The sequence below is a fragment of the Apodemus sylvaticus genome, chromosome 23 (genome assembly GCF_947179515.1).
Source record: "Apodemus sylvaticus chromosome 23, mApoSyl1.1, whole genome shotgun sequence".
NCBI lineage: Eukaryota > Metazoa > Chordata > Mammalia > Rodentia > Muridae > Apodemus > Apodemus sylvaticus.
This window is the reverse complement of record NC_067494.1, coordinates 56,542,687-56,563,247: the sequence shown is the minus strand read 5'-3', so window position 1 is coordinate 56,563,247 and position 20,561 is coordinate 56,542,687. Positions and strand designations below refer to the sequence as shown.

Here is a 20,561-nt window from a genome sequence, read left to right as displayed (position 1 = left end):
AGGATTTCTGACATTGTTATTCACCTGTATTGACTGTGTGGATTTTTTAAAAAAAATTTAGAGAATATTAACACTGTCTCTTAATATTTTTTCTATTCAGTTAGTGGATGTCAAAATATTGATTCTGTTTCTTGTTTGGAACATTGGTTGAATGAAGTAATGTTTTATACTCCTTACTGTTAAAAAAGAAAGAACTATTTGACTTTTGACTCATCCATAAATTCTGCATTCCATATTCCTTGTTTTAGAAAGGGTGTAGCACTGCACATAGGTCTTAGCATCTGAACTGAGTATTTTAGAATAGAGTCCATTAATTAGGTCCCAACTGCAGACATGATTGATCTAGAGTCCATATTTCAACAGGATTGACAGTTATAGAATTTGGAAAAACAATTTTGCTCATTATAACTTCTCCATCTGAGAAGAGACACTGATCCTGTTTGATATCTATACAGCCTGTATAGAATTACATTTCTACATCCAGACTTCAAATGTGTATTTGATATTCCCTACAAGCTTGCTGATAGGGAGACCATCATCACAATCTTCCTATTTTCACAGAGATAGGAAATACAAGAGAGTATGACTGTTCTAGAAAATATCCTTTTGACTTATACATTTGAATTTTTCTTTTACATATGTGAATATACTGCTGCTTTCTTCAGACACACCAGAAGAGAGCATTGGATCCCATTACAACCATTTATAAAAGCTGTAAGGAACCATGTAATTGCTGGAAATTGGACTCAGGACTTCTGGAAGAATAGTCAGTGCTCTTAACTGCTGAACCATTTCTCTGGCCCCTATTTACTTGATTTTTGAGAGAGAGAGAGAGAGAGAGAGAGAGAGAGAGAGAGAGAGAGAGAGAGAGAGAGAGAGAGAGAACCCCTAGCAGCCTTGGAACTTTCTCTGTAGACCAGGCTGGCCTCAAACTCAGAGTTCTGCCTGCCTCTGCTTAACAAGTGCTGGGATTAAAGGATTGTGTCACCATGCCTAGCTCAAAGTATCTCTTATTAAAATTAGGTTTCAATTTTATTTTGTGTGTGAGTGTATTTGCTTAAAAGTATTTGTGAATGCTATGCCTTCAGAATTCAGAGTGAAGCATTAGATCTGATAGAACTGGAGGTATAATCTTTTGCTTAGCACAATATGAGTGCTGAGAAACAAGTATGAATCTTATGGAAGAGCATCTAGTGCTCTTTCCTTATGAACCATCTCTGTAGCACCTCTAGAAAACTTTTGTCATTGAATAATTGTCCAGATCTATATCACAAAAATGCCTCCGATTATTTTTTTATTGGATATTTTCTTTATTTACATTTCAAATGTTTTCCCCTTTCCAGGTCTCCCCTTCAAAATCCTCCCATCCAGTCCCCCCTCTGGCTGCCTCTATAAGGGTGCTCCCCCACCTACCTACCCACTCCTGTCTTCCCGCCCTGGCATGCCCCTACCCTGGGGCATTGTGTACCCTCAGTCCCAAGAGCCTCTCCTCCCACTGATGTCAACAAGGCCATCCTCTGCCACATATGCAGCAGAGGCCATGCTTCCTCCACGTGTATTCTTTGGTGGTACAGTCCCCGGGAGCTCTGGGCATCTGGCCAGTTGACAATGTTGCCCCCCTGCATAAGACTGTAAACCCCCTCAACTACTTCAGTCCCTTCTCCAACTACTCCATCTGTACCCTGAGCTCAGCCCAATGGTTGGCTGCAAGCATCCACCTCTGTACTTGTCAGGCTCTGGCTGAACCTCTCAGGAGACAGCTATATCAGGCTCCTGTCAGCAAGCACTTCTTGGCATTCACAATAGTGTCTGGATATAGTGACTGTATGGGATGGATCCCCAAGTGGGGCAGTCTCTGGATGGCCTTTCCTTAAGTCTCTGCTCCATACTTTCCTTCATATTTTTTCCTGTATTTTGTTCTCCCTTGTAAGAGCACTGAAACATCCATACTTTCATCTTCCTTATTCTTGGGCTTCATATGGCCTGTGAATTAACTCTTGGGTATTGGAACTTTTGGGCTAATATCCACTTATCAGGGAGTGCATGCCATGAGTGTTCTTTTCTGACTGCATTATCTCACTCAGAATGATATTTTCAAGTTCCATCCATTTGTCTGTGAATTTCATAAATTCATAGCTGAATAGTATTCCATTGTGTAAATATACCACATTTTCTGTATCTATTCCTCTGTTGAGGGACACCTGGGTTGTTTCCAGCTCCTGGCCATTTTGAATATGTCATCTGTGAACAGAGTGAAGCATGGGTCCTTATTATGAATATGTCTTCTGTGAACATAGTGGAGCATGTGTCCTTATTACATGCTGGAGCATCTCCTGGGTATATGCCCAGGAGTGGTATAGCTGGATCCTGAGGTAGTGCTATGTACAATTTTCTGAGGAACCTCCACACTGTTTTTCAGAGTGGGTGGACCAGCTTGAAATCCTACCAACAACAGAGGAGTGTTCTTTCTTCACATCCATGTTAGCAACTGCTGTCATCTGAGATTAAATCTTAGCCATTCTGACTGGTGTGAGGTGGCATCTCAGGATCGTTTTGAATTGCATTTCCTTGATGATGAAGGATATTGACATTTCTTTAGGTGCTTCTCAGTCATTTAAGTTTTCTCAGTTGAGAATTCTCTAGGTCTGTTTCCCATTTTTATAGGGTTATTTGGTTCTCTGGAGTCTAACTTCTAGAGTACTTTGCATATAATAGATGTTAGCTCTCCATCAAATATAGGATTCATAAAGATCTTTTCCCAATCTGTTGGTTGCCCGTTTATTCTACTGACAGTGTCCTTTGCCTTACAGAAGCTTTGCAATTTTGTGAGGTCCCATTTGTTGATTCTTGATCTTCGAGTATAAACCATTGTTGTTCTGTTCAGGAAAAGTTCTCTTGTGTCCATATGTTCAAGGCTTTTCCCCAATTTATTTTTTTTGTTAAATTCAATGTATCTGGCTTTATGTGGATTTATTGATCCACTTGGACTTTGTCTTTGTACAGGGAGATACGAATGGATCAATTTGCATTCTTCTACATGTTGACCAACAGTTGAACTATAAGCAATTTTTGAGGATGTTGTCGTTTTTCCACTGGATGGTTTTAGCTCCTTTGTCAAAAGTCAAGTGATCATAGGTGCTTGGGTTTATTTCTGGTCTTCTGTCCTGTTCCATTGATCTACCTGCCTGTCACTGTACCAATACCATGCAGTTTTTATCACTATTGCTCTGTAGTACAGCTTGAGGTCAAGGATGGTGATTCTCCCAGAGGTTCTTTTATTGATGAAAATGGTTTTCACTATCCAGTGTATTTTGTTATTCCAAATGAATTTGAGAATTGCTCTTTCTAACTCTATGAAGAATTGAGTTGGAATTTTGATGGGGGTTGCATTGTATCTGTAGACTGCTTTAGGCAAGACAGCCATTTTTGAGTAGACAGGACTTCCAGATTTGACAAGAGAAGAGTGGAAGCTGGAGAGTTAGGATTTTGAAGTAAGACCTAATGGTTCAATGTAGAAGGCCATCTACTCTCCAGTGACTGAGTGGACAGGTACAGCCAGGAGCGCAGGAAACACAGGAACAACAGAGCAGCTGGGCCGGAGTCCATCTGGGCTCCACCTGCACCCAGGAGCTGGGCAGTGCCAAGCTGTCTGTGCACCCATTCTGCCAGGAGAGATCTACTCTGCAGGCAGTGACTTGACTCCTGGCTTTGAAGGTGAGGCCACCATCTTCTATCTGGCATCTGAGCAGATGGGTACAGCCAGGAGCACAGAGAACACAGGAGGGGCATAGCAGCTGAGTCAGGGTCCATTCAAGCTCTGCCTGCATCCAGGAGCTGGGCAGTGCTACAGCATTCTGTGCCAGGGGAGAGCTGGTCACCCAGGGGTGCTGAGACAGGCTTGCAGGCCCACAGGAGGGACAAGTACCAGCCAAAGACATCAGGATCAACTAACAACAGAGATAACCAGATGGCAAAAGGCACATGTATGAATGTTACCAACAGAAATCAAGGCAATATGGCCCTATCCGAACCCAATTCTCCCACAACAGTAAGGGAAAATGGTCAAGTAACATAAAGGCAGACCTATCAGAATTACACCATACTTCTTGCCAGAGACTATGAAAGCCAGAAGATCCTGGGCAGATGTCATGCAGACCCTAAGGGAACACAAATGCCAACCCAGGCTACTATACCAAGCAAAACTCTCAATTACCATAGATAGAGAAACCAAGGAATTCCATGGCAAAAACAAATTTACACAATATCTTTCCACAAATCCAGCCCTTCAAAAGATAATGAATGGAAAGCGCCAACAAAAGGAGGGAAACTACACACTAGAAAAAGCAAGAAATTAATCTTCTTTTAACAAACCAAAAAGAAGAGAGCCACACAAACATAACTCCACCTCTAATGACAAAAATAACAGGAAGCAACAATCACTTCTCTTTAGTAGCTCTTAATATCAATGGACTCAATTCTCCAATAAAAAGACACAGACTAACAGACTGGATACATAAGCAGGACCCAACATTATGTTGCGTACAGGAAACTCACCTCGGTGACAAAGACAGATACTCCCTCAGAGTAAAAGGCTGGAAAACAATTTGCCAAGCAAATGGTTCCAAGAAACAAACTGGTGTAGCCATTCTAATATCGAATAAAATGACTTTCAACCTAAAGTAATAAAAAAAGACAGGAAGGACACTTTATACTCATCAAAGGAAAAATCTACCAAGATGAACTCTCAATTCTGAACATATGTGTCCCAAATGCAAGAGAACCCACATTCATAAAAGAAACTTTATTAAAGCTCAAAGCATACATTGCACCACACACAGTAATATGGGAGACTCCAATACCCCACTCCCATCAATGGACAGATCAGGGAAACACAAACTAAACAGAGAAACAGTGAAACTAACAGAAGTTATGAACCAAGTGGATTTAACAGATGTTTATAGAACATTTTATCCTAAAACAAATGAATATTCCTTCTTCTCAGCACCTCATGGTGCCATCTCCAAAACTGACCATATACTCAGTCACAAAACAGACCTCATCAGATATAAGAAGATTGAAATAATTCCATACACCCTATCAGATCATTATGGATCTAAGGCTGGTCTTCAATAACAACATAAACAACAGAAAGCCCACATACACATGGAAACTGAACAACATCCTACTCAATGATAACTTGGTCAAAGAAGAAATGAAGAAGGAAATTAAAGACTTTTTTAGAATTTAATGAAAACAAAGGCACAGCATACCTGAACTTATGGGACACAATGAAAGTAGTGCTAAGGGGAAAACTCATAGCTTTGAGTGCCTCCAAAAAGAAACTGGAAAGGGCATATACTAACAGATTGACAGCACAACTGAAAGCTCTAGAACAAAAACAAGCAAATATACCCAAACTCAGGGCTGATATCAACCAAGTAGAAACAAAAACAACTATACAAAGAATCAACCAAATCAGGAGCTGGTTCTTAAAAAAACTAACAAGATAGATAAACCCTTAGCTAAACTAACCAGAGGGCACATAGACAGTATCCAAATCAGCAAAATCAGAAATGAAAAGGGAGTCATAACAATAGATACTGGGGAATTCCAAAAAATCATCAGATCCTACTACAAAAGGCTATACTCAACAAAAGTGGAAAATATAGATGAAATGCAAAATTTTCTACACAGAGACCATGCACCAAAGTTAAATCAGAATCAGATAAATAGTCTAAACAATCCCATAACCCTTAAAGAAATAGAAGCAGTCATTAATAGTCTCCCAACCAAAAAAGCCCAGGACCAGATGGGTTTAATGCAGAATTCTATCAGACCTTCAATGAAGACCTAATACCAATACTCTTCAAACTATTCCACAAAATAGAAACAAATGAAACATTACCAAATTCGTTTTACGAAGCCACAATTACTCTGATACCTACACCACACAAAGACTCAACAAAGAGAATGTTATACCAATTTCTCTTATGAATATAGATATAAAAGTACTCAGTAGAATACTTGCCAACAGAATCCAAGAACACATCCAAATGATCATCTACCATGATCAAATAGGCTTCATCCCAGGGATGCAGGGATTGTTCAATATAAGAAAATCCATTAATGTAATCCACTATATAAACAAACTCAAAGAAAAAAATCCACATGACCCTTTCATTAGATGCTGAGAAACTATTTGACAATGTCTTCTCTTCTTCCCTACTTGCCCCTCCCTGAATTTGTCCCTTGCTGGCTTGTGTGTTGAGTGAGCTAGCAGGGTCAGTGCCAGAGAGCTGGCCCTGGTCGTGTGTATGTGAGATAGCAGGTGAGCTGACCAACACAGCTAAAACCCAGGTCTAGATTCAGGACTTTGTGTTGGCCCAGCACAACATATATCCCATCTATGAACCTCTGGACCACAGAGATCCAAAGCTACAAGATCTTCATGATATAGGGCAACAACAGGGTATGCAAGAAATATCCCAGTGAGCATCTAGTGTTGCTTGAGTAGCAGACGCCAGATGCTTCAAACAGACCAATGGCTCTTTGCAATGAACATTTGCAAGTAAAACTCTGTGGACAAACTGTGACAGCTTTCAAGACAAGATGGGTTTTTATTTTGTTTTGTTTTTGTTTTTTTGTGCAGGAGTTCCAAGGCCAGAGTGTAGATACGAATGTCAAGTTTTAATATCAAGGCATGTGTATGTGCTCATGTGTTTGTTACAATGAATTTAAGTCTTTAATACTTGATGTTACTTACCACAAATCACATCAGTAGATATTGTGTACTTTTTGTTTGTTTGTTTGATTGTTTGTTTTCCATATAGGATCTGACTCTTTACCCTTCTACCCTTAGATACTCCAAGCTGGCTTTAAATTCACAAAGACCTAGCCCTCTCTGTTTTGAGAGTCCTGGAATTTAAGGCATGCAACACAACCCTGAATGATACTATTTTAAAAACATCATTACAGCTTCTAAATTGTATGTCATTTCAAATAATAATTTGTTTAGAATTTCATTCTAAACATTTTTAAACGATGGACATCTGCCTAAATTTACCCTTTACTTCCAACTGTCTAGATTTACCCTTAACTTCCATTTTTTTTTGAAAATTGGATATATTTGTTTACATTTCAAATGTTATTCCCTTTCCAGGTGTCCCCTCGGCAAAACCCCTATCCTATTCCCCCTTAACCCTGCTTCTACAAAGCTGCTCCCCAACCCACCCCCCCCACTCGTGCCTCACTGCCCTAGCATTCCTCTATACTGAGCCATAAAAACAGGACCAAGGACTCCCCTCGTGTTGATGCCCGATGAGGCCCCTTCATCTCTTTCAGTCCTTCCTCTGACTCCCCATTGTGGTTCTCGTGTTCAGTGCAAAGGTTGGCTTGGAGCATCCGCATCAGTACTGATTAGGATCTGGAGGAGCTTCTCAGGAGACAGCTGTATTAAGCTCCTGTCAGCAACCCCTTCTTGGCATCAGAAATAGTGTCTGGGTTTGTTGTCTGTATGTGGGATGGATCCCCAGGTAAGGCAGTCTCTGAATGGCCTTTCTTTAAGTCTCTGATCCACTCTTCATCCCTGTATTTCCTTTAGGAAGGAGGAATTCTGGGTTAAAATTTGGAGATGGGTGTGTGGCCACATCCCCCAGCCTAGGGGCAGGGGGGTAGAGGCATGCCTAACCTCTGGATATGATCAACAGGTCAACTAATGTCGTCTCCATGAGGTCCAGGGAGGCTCTTGCTTTCCTGGCATCTGGGACTTTCTGGTTGCCCCTCCCCAGTTCCCCATCCCCCATTACTACACATCTATGTTCAATTTTCTGAACTTCTGTACATCTCCACTTCCTCCCACACCTGATTCTGCCCCTCTTTTTCTCCCCCAGTTCCTCTCTTCCACCGCAAGTCCCTCCCACCCTCTACATCCCTTGATTATACTATTTCCCCTTCTAAGTAGGACTGAAGCATCCACTCTTTGGTCTTCCTTCCTCTTGAGCTTCAGGTGGTCTGTGAGTTGTATCATGTGTATTCCGTAGTTTTTGCCTAATATCCACTTGTCAATGAGTACAGACCTTCTTTGTTCTTTTGTGACTGAGTTACCTCACTCAGGATATTTTCTAGATACATATATTTTCCTGTGAATTTCATGAAGTCATTGAATTTAATAGCTGAGCAGTATTCCATTTTGTAAACATACCACAGTTTCTGTATGCATTCCTTGTTGAGGGACAACTAAGTTGTTTCCAGCTTCTGGTAATTATTAATATGAATGCTGTGAACATAATGGAGCATGTGTCTTTATTAAATGTTGGTGTGTATTCTGTATATATGCCCAGGAGTAGTATATCTGGGTCCTCAGGTAGTACTATGTCTAATTTTCTGAGGAACCACGAGACTATTTTCCAGAGTGATTGTACCAGCTTGCAATCATACCAGCAGTGGAGGAGTTTTGTCTTTCTCTACATCTTTGCCAGCATCTGCTGTCATCAGAGTTTTTGATCTTAGTCATTCTGAATGTGTATGAGGTGGAATCTCAGGGTTGCTTGATTTGCATTTCCCTGATGACTAAGCATGACCAATATTTCTTTACATGCTTCTATTAAAGAATAGTGATTGTTGCTTCCTGTTGTTTTTGTTGTTAGAGGTGAAATTATGTTTGTATCTATCTTCTTTTGTGATTCTTAAGAGATTACTTTCTTGCTAATTCTAGGCTGTAGTTTCCCTCCTTGTGTTGGAGTTTTCCATCTATTATGCTTTGTACAGCTGGATTTGTGGAAAGATATTATGTAAATTTGGTTTTGTCACAAAATAGTTTCTCCATCTATGTCAGTTGAGAGTTTTGCTAGGTATTTTGTTGGGTTTTTAACCTGGTCTGGCATTTATGTTCCCTTAAGGTCTGTATGACATCTTTCCAGGTAGTCTCTTCAAGCTTTCGTAGTCTCTGGTGAGAGGTCTGGTGTGATTCTGATAGGTGTGACTTTATATGTTACTTGACCTTTTTCCCTCACTGCATTTAATATTTTTGTTTGTTTGTGCATTTGGTGTTTTGACTATTATATGATGGGATGAATTTCTTTTCTGGTTCAATCTATTTGGAGTTTGTAGGCTTCTTTTATGTTCATGGGCATCTCTTTCTTTAGGTTAAGGAAATTTTCTTCTGTAATTTTGTTGAAGATATTTACTGGCCCTTTAAGTTGGGAATCATCACTCTCTTCTATACCACTTATCCTTAGGTTTGGTCTTCTCTGGATTTCCTGAATGTTTTGGGTTAGGAGCATTTTCCCTTTTGCATTTTCTTTGTTTGTTGTGTCAATGTTTTCTATGATATCTTCCACACCTGATATTATCTCGTCTGTCTCCTGTAATCTGTTGGTGATGTTTACATCTATGACTCCTGATCTCTTTCCAAGGATATTTCTGTCTCCACAGTGGTCCCCCTTTGTGATTTCTTTATTGTTTCTATTTCCATTTTTAGATTTTAGATGGTTTTGTTCAGTTACTTCACTTGTTCAGGTGTGTTTTCCTGTAAGTCTCTAAGGGATGCTTGTGTTTCCTTTTTAAGGGCTTCTACATGTTTACCTGTGTTCTCCTGTATTTTTTATAGGCTATTTTCTTTATTTACATTTCAAATATTATCCCGTTTCCAGATCCCCCCTCCCTCGAAACCGGCTATTCCAACCCACCTCCCATTGCTTCTCTGAGGGTGTTCCCCTACCTACCCACTTCTGCCAGGGAGGAAGAAGTAGTGGACAGGATGAATGTTGAATCACAATAATCCCATGTGTTTTTGGATTTTTACCAGATGATAGGTTGTCCAGATAACAAGAATCATAGCAAGTTTTAGGAGATTTTGCAAACATGACCATCATACAATAATATATGAGCAACAGAGAAATTCTCAACTCCTACCTCAATGTTGCATATACGACAATCCTTCCAGAAACCAGACAATGGAAATCATAATGTCCCATGATTCAAATCAAAGTCTGAATAACATGGGACCTTTATGACCTTCTCAACTCTTGTCTTACTATGAAAGTTCTGATGAAATACATTATTATGATTGCAAATTGTGTTCATGCATATAGCTGTTGACACATGGTCTAGCCCAAGTGGCTGTGAAAAAGATTGTCACTGGGACTTATGTCATGGATGAGAATGAAATCATGGCACCTGCATATGGAAAACATGAAATTTCCCCCAGAGCCAAAAACTTCATATATCTGAAGACTTTGAATGGGCCACAGGAATAACAATGGTATGTATACCATAATTTTCACTTTTAAGTACATCTAAATTTTAAAATATGTGGCATGAAGTGTTAGGACCGTGGTTAAGATCACTTGCTGCTTTTGCAAAAGGTCCATTCTCAGTCACCAGCATCAAAATTTGGTAACACACAACTTCCTATAAATCAAGGTCATAGGGATCAGAGAACTCTAGATTACATGGTCAAATGCACCCATATGCATATTCACCCCACACTACAGAAACATATTTATGAAATTTTAAGTTTTATGTACATAAATTTATAATAAAATTTTGTAACCACGTATAATACACAAAATTTTGTGATTCTGTGTAAACATCTTGTTAGCCTAATGAAGTACAGCATGTAATTATTAACAGAAATTTCTCTCCATATTCAAGGTTTTCTTTTAAACTTAGAAAAACTTTATTAATGCTGTGAGAGTCTTAAATAACATACTTTGTTCATATTCATCAAAGTTTTCCTGATCTAGCCTATCATCTCTCCCCACCAAACTTATTATCCTTATCTTTTATTTATAAATCATGTGAAAGAAACCAGTGCTACATAAATGTTCCTTTTGAATTTAATCAGCATAGAAAGGAAATATTTAATCTCCACAACCCAAATATTACAGATATCATATCAGATGATATAGTAAATATTGTATAACATTCAGGGAATTTCAAGGTTCTAAAAAAAGTACCTTGAACTGATAAGTGATGCTGGTTAGCAGCAGAATATGCATGGCCATTTCTGTTAATGACAATGAAAATGTATATGTGTATATATGTGTGTATATTTACATGATGTATATTAATATGCGCACATATGATATATATTACTTCGGGTTCCCACCTCCATGTGCAGTGTGACATGCACAGTTGGATTCAGGAAAATTCATCATGAGCCAACAGCAGACTGCTGCTTTGATTGTGCTCAGTGCCCAGAAAATGAGATTTCCAATGAGACAGGTACATGGTTTTGTGTAGGAAAATAATTTCCGATCTTGAGTATCTCCTCTTTCCAAACTAGAAATGTGAACTGGCTTAGATAGAAACTGAAGATCTGAAATCTATGTGTTTCACACTTTAATCCTTTGAATGGTCTCAACATTTTTTGCACCCTACAAATAACCTGAAATATAATCTACAACAAATCATTTCTCTCACTATATAGTAATTAATTATTTTATATTTTTCAGAAGACATCTGTAACTATTTTTAAACAAAAATTAGGCATAGTCTATGGGTATGTTTAATCTTCCTTGATTCTTTGCACAAAGCAACTTAACTACATGATTTAGCTTGGTCCCTGACAAAGACCATACAATCACAGCATCAGTTGTTATTTAAGGAAACACATTTAAAAGATTAGATGACTTAAAGGATGAAGCATTTACTTTCAAATAATTAGAACAGCAGTGAAGATATCAAGAATGCACACAAAGATATGATAGTGCTCATCAGTGATCACAGCCTAGATAAGGAAACAGAGATGAGTGTGAATGTCCATAAACTTCCTTCTATCCAGCTTGGAATATGTAGTTGAAAAAAAAGACCTTGCCACAATGTGTGGGATATGTACAGTTCTGTGAGACATACAGCTTCAAGAATGGAAATAATGATATATGCAAACAGCATTTGCATGAGGAAATATATGCTCTTGTGCATATGTCAATATACAAAGGGCACAACCCTCAAAGTAAACCAAGTGCATAATTCATTTCATCAGTTGGCATTGAGAACTATGTCTATACACTGCTCAGATCTGTGAGTAGTGAGTTTAAGATTTCAGGAATTAACTAATCTTAGGTTACGCACATGATTATGCATAACGAACTGAAAAACACCATAGTGTTTTCTTTATTTCTTTCTTGCTTAAAAAATACACATTTCTTTCTGCTCCATTCCCCATTATGGTGGGTTTTCTTTCATCACCAAACATAGATTAATAGAGAGCAACCTTAAGTTAGTGATACCTAGAACAACAAGGAATAGAATACATGCTCAAAAACAAATTAATTATTTAGGTATCCTCTAAATAATACAAACACTAAAGTACATAAATATGATATCTTATGAGAGTCTGTTGTTGTTCGCCAGCAGGTATGGATCAATGTGTGAGATGTCCAGATGATAAGTATGCCAATTTAGAGCAAACCCACTGCCTCCAAATAACTGTGTCATTTCTGGCTTATGAAGATCCACTGGGGATGGCTCTAAGCTGCATGTCTCTGGGCTTCTCTGTCATGACAGTTTTAGTACTAGTCACTTTTGTGAAGTACAAGAATTCTCCTATTGTCAAATCCAATAACCGTATTCTCAGCTACATCCTGCTCATCTCTCTCATTTTGTGTTTTCTCTGCTCATTGCTCTTCATTGGACATCCCAACCAGGCCACCTGCATCTTGCAGCAAACCACATTTGGAGTGTTTTTCACAGTTGTTCTTTCTACAGTGTTGGCCAAAACAATAACTGTGGTCATGGCTTTCAAGCTTACTACACCAGGAATAAAAATAAGATGGATGCTGGCATCAGGAACACCTAACTTGGTCATTCCCATTTGTACCCTAATACAACTTGTTCTCTGTGGAATCTGGCTTGTAACATCTCCTCCCTTTATTGACAGAGATAGACAGTCTGAGCATGGGAAGACCATCATTGTTTGCAACAAAGGCTCAGCCATTGCATTCCACATTCTCCTGGGATACTTGGGCTCCTTGGCTCTGGGGAGCTTCACTGTTGCTTTCATGGCCAGAAATCTTCCTGACAGATTCAATGAAGCCAAGTTCCTAACATTCAGCATGCTGGTGTTCTGCAGAGTCTGGATTACTTTCCTCCCTGTCTACCACAGCACCAGAGGGAAGTTCATGGTGGTTGTGGAGGTTTTTTCCATCTTGGCTTCTAGTGCAGCAGTGCTAGGATTTATCTTTGTCCCAAAGTATTATGTTATTTTAGTTAGACAAGATTCAAATTCTCTTCAGAAATACAAAGATAAACTACTTTTTTGAAATTTTAACAGTTTTAAAGTGTAAGATGATACTCAATATATCTTTATGCTTTGCCTTAAGAAGAGTACTACAAACTCATACCAAAATTTTAAATAATGTGCAAAGTCAGTACTTACAACACAGGACAGTACTACCTAATGTAATACCAACTACTAAGTTTAAAACGAAAATGGTTTCATTCATGAGTACACAAACCAAACAGATTGAGAACGAAAAATCTCAATTGAGTAATGACTACCATCATTTTGACCTGTAGGTATATGTTTAATTCATGTTCTTAATTAATAAGCAATATGAAATGATGCTACTGCTTATGGACAGTGGCACCTCTAGGCATGTTGTTCTGGAACTTATAACAAAGAAGTCTTTGGATACCATGAAGCCAGCAACGAGCATTATTCCATGAACTCTCATTGAATTTCTGCATCAAAGTGTACCTTGGCTACATTCTATTAAAATATGTAACCAGGGTACATATGTAAACAAACACTTTTCTCACATGTTCCCTTTGACCATGTGTTTTGTTACAACAATAGAAACTAAGACATAAACAAAATGGTAAGTTGCCTCCATTGGGATTGGGAATACCATAGATTACTGATTCAAAAAAAGCAACTGATTTGAAAAGAGAAGGAAGAGTGGATGCCATCAGAATGTGGAGTTTAGTGACAGCATTACACATTGTTGATGGCTATCACACAGGCACTGGATTTTGGAATAGCTTTACAATGTGGTATGAATATGTTAGGAATATCAGCAACTTGAATTCTAGTCAGCAGAGGAAAAGCTAATAGTTAGGGACCAGCTCATTTTTTCCATATTTGAAGACATAAATAAGGTTTGTCTCTAGGAGTATCTCATTACCACCAATATGTATATAGCAACAGTACCACTTAATGCTTAGAAATCTATTTGGAAAAGTAGTTCATTGAGGGGCAGAAGTCATGGGTGAATCCAAAGAAAATGTCAAGACAGAAAAGGACTGGCTGATATGTCCTCAAAGAGAATTTTGCACATTCATAAGACCTGTATAGGTTAAAAACTTATAAAATCCCAATACAAGGAGACTCGACATCTGGAAACAGATTATAAATTACAAATAGATGGCAATGTCTTCCAAGAAATATTCTTTTGTTAAGCTGAACATAAATACTATTGCACTGACGTTCTCTGTATTGCTGTTACATCACCTGATAAAGAAATTAAGGAAAGAAAACACAAACATGCATAAATGTATTCTTACCAAAATAAAACAAAACATTGATGACAGAATCCTTTTTTCCATAATGGGCTATGTGGACTTCTTTCATATTTATAACTTCCTTCCTCTTCCTCTACTACTCATTTTGTAGTTCCTCTACCCTCCTCTACTAGCAATTCATCAAATTGTGACCCCTTTCTCTGGAGGGGTGACCCTGTATTTCTGTATTTCTGATGTATCTGTGCTCTGAGTCATCCTGTGTGGATAATGCTGTTGCATTTTCTGCTTCACTTTAATCAAAACTTGGTGGCACCAAGAGATTCCCCAAAGGATCTTCTGCACTCCAGACATGAAATGTTTAATATCCATTATGGGCCCATTGTCACACTTCTCTGGCTATGAAATAAGTTTGATGGTCAGGTGCAATACTGTATAGAATGCCATGGTGGTCAACAAATGTTCTGAAATTCCATATAAGGTATTCTGTAAGATTGTGAATTGGGAAGAAGCATTACATTCAAGAGAGATAAATCGATAGCCAGAAAAGTATCTACTCAAGTAATGACAGAGCATAGCCATTTCTAGAGAGGAAGTGATCCAATGCAGTCAATCTGCAACCAGGTTACTGGCAGCTCACCCTGGGAATGAAGCCATATCTGTGGCTCAGTGTTGGTCTCTCCTGATGGGAGAACTGGCACTAAGCAACAGCTGTAGTCAAATAATCCTTGTATAAACCCGTTCTTTCCCATCAGGGTCACTTCACACTCCAATCAGTGTTCCTAGTTCCTAGTTCACAGTTCCTAATCCCATTCCCGCTCATTCCTGCCTCCGAGAGAATGCTCGCCCCCGGCCCTGCTAGGTCTCTCCACTCCCTGGGGCCTCAAGTGTCTTGAGGTTTGGACACATCTTTTCTCACTGAGGCCAGACCAGGCAGTCCTCTGCTGTGTATGTGGGGAGGTCTTAGACCAGCTTGTTTATGCTGCCTTGTTGTTGGCTCGGTGTCTGTGAGATCTCAGGGGTCCATATTAGCTGAGACTTACAGGATCACCCTCCTCCTCAGCTTCTTTCACTTTTTCTCTAGTTCAACCACCCGGGTCCTGATTTCATTCCAATGACTTAGTGTAAGTATCTACATTTATCTTTGTCAGCTGCTTCTTGGGCTTCCTGGAGGACAGCATGCTAGGCTCCTGTCCCTAAGCATACCATAGCATTAGTAATAGTATCAGTTCCTGGAGCATCCCCTCGAGATGGATCCCAAGTTGGGTCAGTCACTGGACTACCTTTCCCACAGTCTCTTCTCCATTTTTGTTCACACAGTTCTTTTAGACGGGAACAGTTCTGTTTTAGAGGTTTTAACTGTGGGTGGCAACTCCATCCCTCCACCTGATATCTTGTCTTTCTACCGGAAGTGGAGTCTACAAATTCCCTCTTCCCACTGTTTGGCATTTCATCTAAGGTCCCCCCTTTGAGTCCTGAGCGACTCTCATCTCCCAGGTCACTGGTACTTTCTAGAAGGTGCTGCCCACTCGCACTCCCACAGCTGGCATATTTCCACTTGTTCTGCTGGCCCTCAGGGTTTCTCTCCTGTCTCCACCCCCCATACCTCATCATGTTCCCCATTTCTCCTCTCCCTTTCCTCTTCCACCCAGGCTCCTCCCTCCCTCTGCCTCCAGGGATTTTTTTTTTCTCTCACTGCCACGTAGGATTGAATCATCTTTCCTCACGTGGGCCCCTCTGCTTGTGAACCTCGAGTTCTGTGGATTGTATCCTTGGTATTCTGTACTTTTTGGCTAATATCCACATATTAGTGAGTACATACCATTCATGTCCTTTTGGGCAAAAGTTACCACACTCAGGTTGATATTTTTATGTTCCATACATTTGCCTGTAAAACTTATCATGTCCTCATTCTTAATAGCTGACTAGTATTCCATTGTGTAAATGGACCACTTTTTCTGTGTCCATTTTTCCATTGTCAGACATCTGGGCTGTTTCCAGCTTCTGGCTATCACAAATAACTCCACTATGAACATAGTGGAACACGTGCCCCTGTAGTATTGTAGGGCATCTTTTGGGTGTATGTTCAAGAATGGTGTAGCTGGATTTTCAGGTAGATCTACTTTCAATTTTTTGAGGAACCTCCAGGTTGATTTCTGGAGTGGTTTTAGCAGTTTACAGTCCCATCTGGCCAACATGTGCTGTCACCTGACGTTTTGATGACTACAGACTGAACATTTCTTTTTTATTTTTTTATTTTTTGGATTTGGTTTTTCTCGAGACAGGGTTTCTCTGTATAGTCCTGGCTGTCCTGGAACTCACTCTGTAGATCAGGCTGGTCTCGAACTCCGAAATCCGCCTGCCTCTGCCTCCCAGAGTGCTGGGATTACAGGCGTGCACCATCGCTGTCCGGCCAGACTGAACATTTCTGAAGTGGTTCACATCCATTCACGTTTCCTCTGTTGTGAATTCTGTTTAGCTGTATACCTCACTTTTTGATTGGGCTGTTTTATTTTTTGAAGGTTTGATTCTTGAGTTCTTTATATATTTTGGATATTAGCCCTCTATCAGATGTGGGGCTAATGAAGATTTTTTTCCCTGTCTATAGGTTGCCAATTTGTCCTATTGATTACATTCTTTGCTTACAGAAGCTTTTCAGTTTCATGAGGTCCTACTTATCAATTCTTGATTTTAAATCCTGAGCCACTGGTGTTCTATTTAGAAAATTTCCATCCCCAAATCCTACTCTGTGCCAATGAGTTTGAGGCACTATCCCACTTTCACTTCGATTAGCTTCAGTGTACCTGGTTTTATCTTGAGGTCCTTGAATCACTTGGACTTAAGCTTTGTGCAAGGTGACAAATAGACTGGCGCCATTTATTGCTTTCTATGTTCCATTGTATATTTTTGGCTTCTTTGTCAAAAATCAAGTGTCCAAAAAGTGTGTTGGTTTATTTCTGGGTCTTCAATTCTGTTCCACTGATCAACCTGTCTGTCTCTGTACCAATACCATGAGGTCTTTATCAGTATGTAGTACTGGTTGAGGTCAGGGATGGTAATTCACCCAGATGTTCTTTTATTGAAAAGAATTATTTTCACTATCCCGGGGTTTTTCCCATATGAAACTGAGAATTATTTTCCATTTTTGGAAAGTAATTTTGATGGGGATTGCATTGGATCGGTAGATTGCTTTTGGTAGGATGGCCATTTTTACTGTGTTAATCCTACCAATCCATGAACATGGGAGATCTCTCCATTTTATGAGTCCTTATTTAATTTCTTTCTTGAAATATTTTAGGTTCTTGTCATGCAGATATTTCACTTGTTTGGTTAAAGTTACCCCAAGGTATATTATATTACTTGTGGCTATTGTGAAGGATGTTGTTTCCCTAATGTCTTTTTCAGCCTGTTTTTCATTTGTATAAAGAAAGACTACTGAGTGGTTTGAGTTAATTTTATATCTGGCCACTTTGCTCAAGTTGTTTATTAGCTGTAGACATTCTCTGGTAGTATTTTTTGAGTCATTTATGTATACTATCATATCATCTGCCAATAGTGATACCTTGACTTCTTTGCAAATTTGTGTCCCCTTGATCTCCTTTTGCTGTCTTATTACTCTAGCTAGAACTTTGTGTATTATATTGAATAGATATGGAGATAGTGGGTAGCCTTTTCTTATCGCTGATTTTAGTGGGATTGCTCCATTTAATTTGATACTGGCTGCTGGTTTGCTGATTATTGATTTTATTATATTTAGGTATATACCTTGAATTCCTGATCCCCACTGATGGTGCAGCATTTTCTGATTGGCTGCCTGAGGCCTGGGGATTTTCTAGTAACTGACTCGCCTAGACTTGTCCACTTCTGGGAAACAGAAATTTAGGCCTACTTTCCTCACCTGCCAGTTTGAAGACTGTCATGGAGTCTGCCTTTCTCAAGTAGGGAGCTATCTGTATCAACCACAGAGTTTTTAGAATAGGAAGAAAAAGCTGTCTAGGGAAGAGCAGAACAAAGAGAGAAAGAGCAGTCTGGAAAGCAATCAAACACAACCTAGGCCACAAGCTTGGACCCATAATTTGACAGGTTCCTAACATCCATCTCTCAGGAACCCCTCTCCATGCTGAGGCTGGTCCTTGGCACACATTAACCATCTTACTCAAATGGGAAAAGTCAGAACTTCAAAGGTAAAAAACATGCATGTTCTATCCATAGGTATAATAGTGGCATGAATATTATGGGAATAAGAACACACTTTGATTACACCGAAAGTCCACTACACAGGAGGAAAAATATTCCTGGTACTGCAAATGTGGCTGAAAAACCATGAGTGGGAAGCTCAGAGGCCCCAAGGGTGAACCTATTACTATTCTGGAGAAATAAACACCTTGTGACATGCTCTTCTATATACATATCTTTCTACCCATAGGTCTGGGCAGCTCCCAGTCAACAGCAGAGGAGTAACTCTGTATAGTTATTCCATGGCAATTAATGCAGAAAATCATGAGTGTCAAAATAGAGGGACTACTAGATTGAGGAGTGATCAGCTTCAATTGGAGAATCTCCATATCTCCTCCCCAATGCTTGGGTGTCATCACTGAAAAGGGAATGGATGGAGAGAGTACAAAAGACAGAGGTCAGGAAGAACAATTCAAGGGATACACAACCAAAGCAAAAACAGTGTCTTCTGAATATGAGAGGACCATATAACCTAACAGAAGCTATGACTGTTCATACAGTTTCTAGCAAGCCAACATGCTAACATGATGTGGGAAGGGCTTTATGAGCCCTCATCCCTATCTGAACTGTGAAGAGCTGATTGGTTCTGGGGAAGAGAGTTTGTTTACTTTAAAAGTGTGGATCCTAGGTGGTTCACCATGTTCTAGTGTATGGACAAATACCCAAAAGTATGTGGATAACCAAGATTGATCTTGGAATTATTTTAAATTTAAAAATCAAAACAGCACAGATTTGGAAGGGTGCTAGGAAGGTAAGGCTAGATCCAGGCAGAGTTGAATGTCAACAGTTTAAAAATATTTTGAATTGAATTCTAAACAAATTATTATTGTTTTAAATGATACACGATTTAGAAGCTATGATATTTTAAAAGCATGCATCATCCAGGATACTGGTGAATGCCTTTAATTCCAGGACTCTGAAAACAGAGACAGGTAGGTCTTTGTGAGTTTAAAGCCAACCTGGAATACCTAGAATGTTCCAGGCTAGAAGGGTAAACAATCAGACCCTATCTGGAAAACTAAAGTACACAATATGTACTGACATGATTTGGTGTAAGAAACATATCAAGTATTACAGAGTTAAATTCTTTGTAACATACACATGAGAACATACACATGCCTTGATATTAAAACTTGACATTGCCATCTATACACTAATACACAAATGTTACTATCTGCTGGCTCATCATAATTGTATATATATATATAATGGAACCTAAGCTTTCTACATCCTGCTTGTTCATGATTCAAGATATACAGCACTTCATTTTTATCTGACTCATATGAAGTTTAATATAACCCTACATTTCATGGTTTTCCCAAGACTTCAATATCTATGCTGTCTTTGCTTAAATCAAGAAACAGTTTAAGACTGAACACAGTGCAGTGTCATGTTACTTTATATCCTGTTAGGTGGTGTTCCATTAACCTATTTAATTTTCTTCAATGTCAATATATCATGTGCATTGTACTTACCTGAGCCACAGTGTTTGCTAATAATCACAAGCATTCACTTTCCATCAGTAACAGGATAAAATGCTGTGAGGAATTTACAATACTTGAAGTTACATGCACAGGATATGTGTGGTCAGCATCATGACGTTTAGAAACAATAGGCACAGCTATGCCTTTAAAAAAATTTTTTTTATTGACTCTGTGAGTTCCCCAGCATCCAGCATGACCCCACTAATCTCCCCATCCCTTCACATCTACAATCTGGCCTTGGAACTTCCCCACAAAAGGAACAAAATCAAGCAAACCCCATCTTTTCTTGAAAGTTGTCACAGCGTCTCCCCTTTTGCCCACAGATTTTTACTTGTAAATGTTTACTGACTGCGTCATTGGTTGTTGCCTTATGTCATG

The 20,561-nt window shown here is 39.2% G+C and overlaps 2 protein-coding genes across 5 annotated transcripts in view; both read right to left on the bottom strand.

Annotated features, from left to right (window-relative positions):
• The window catches only part of LOC127673904 (zinc finger protein 501-like), a 210,918-nt gene that overhangs the window by 138,334 nt on the left and 52,023 nt on the right, over positions 1-20,561 (bottom strand). The window lies entirely within an intron of this gene.
• Positions 1-20,561, bottom strand: part of LOC127673894 (zinc finger protein 420-like) — a 261,819-nt gene that overhangs the window by 189,436 nt on the left and 51,822 nt on the right. The window lies entirely within an intron of this gene.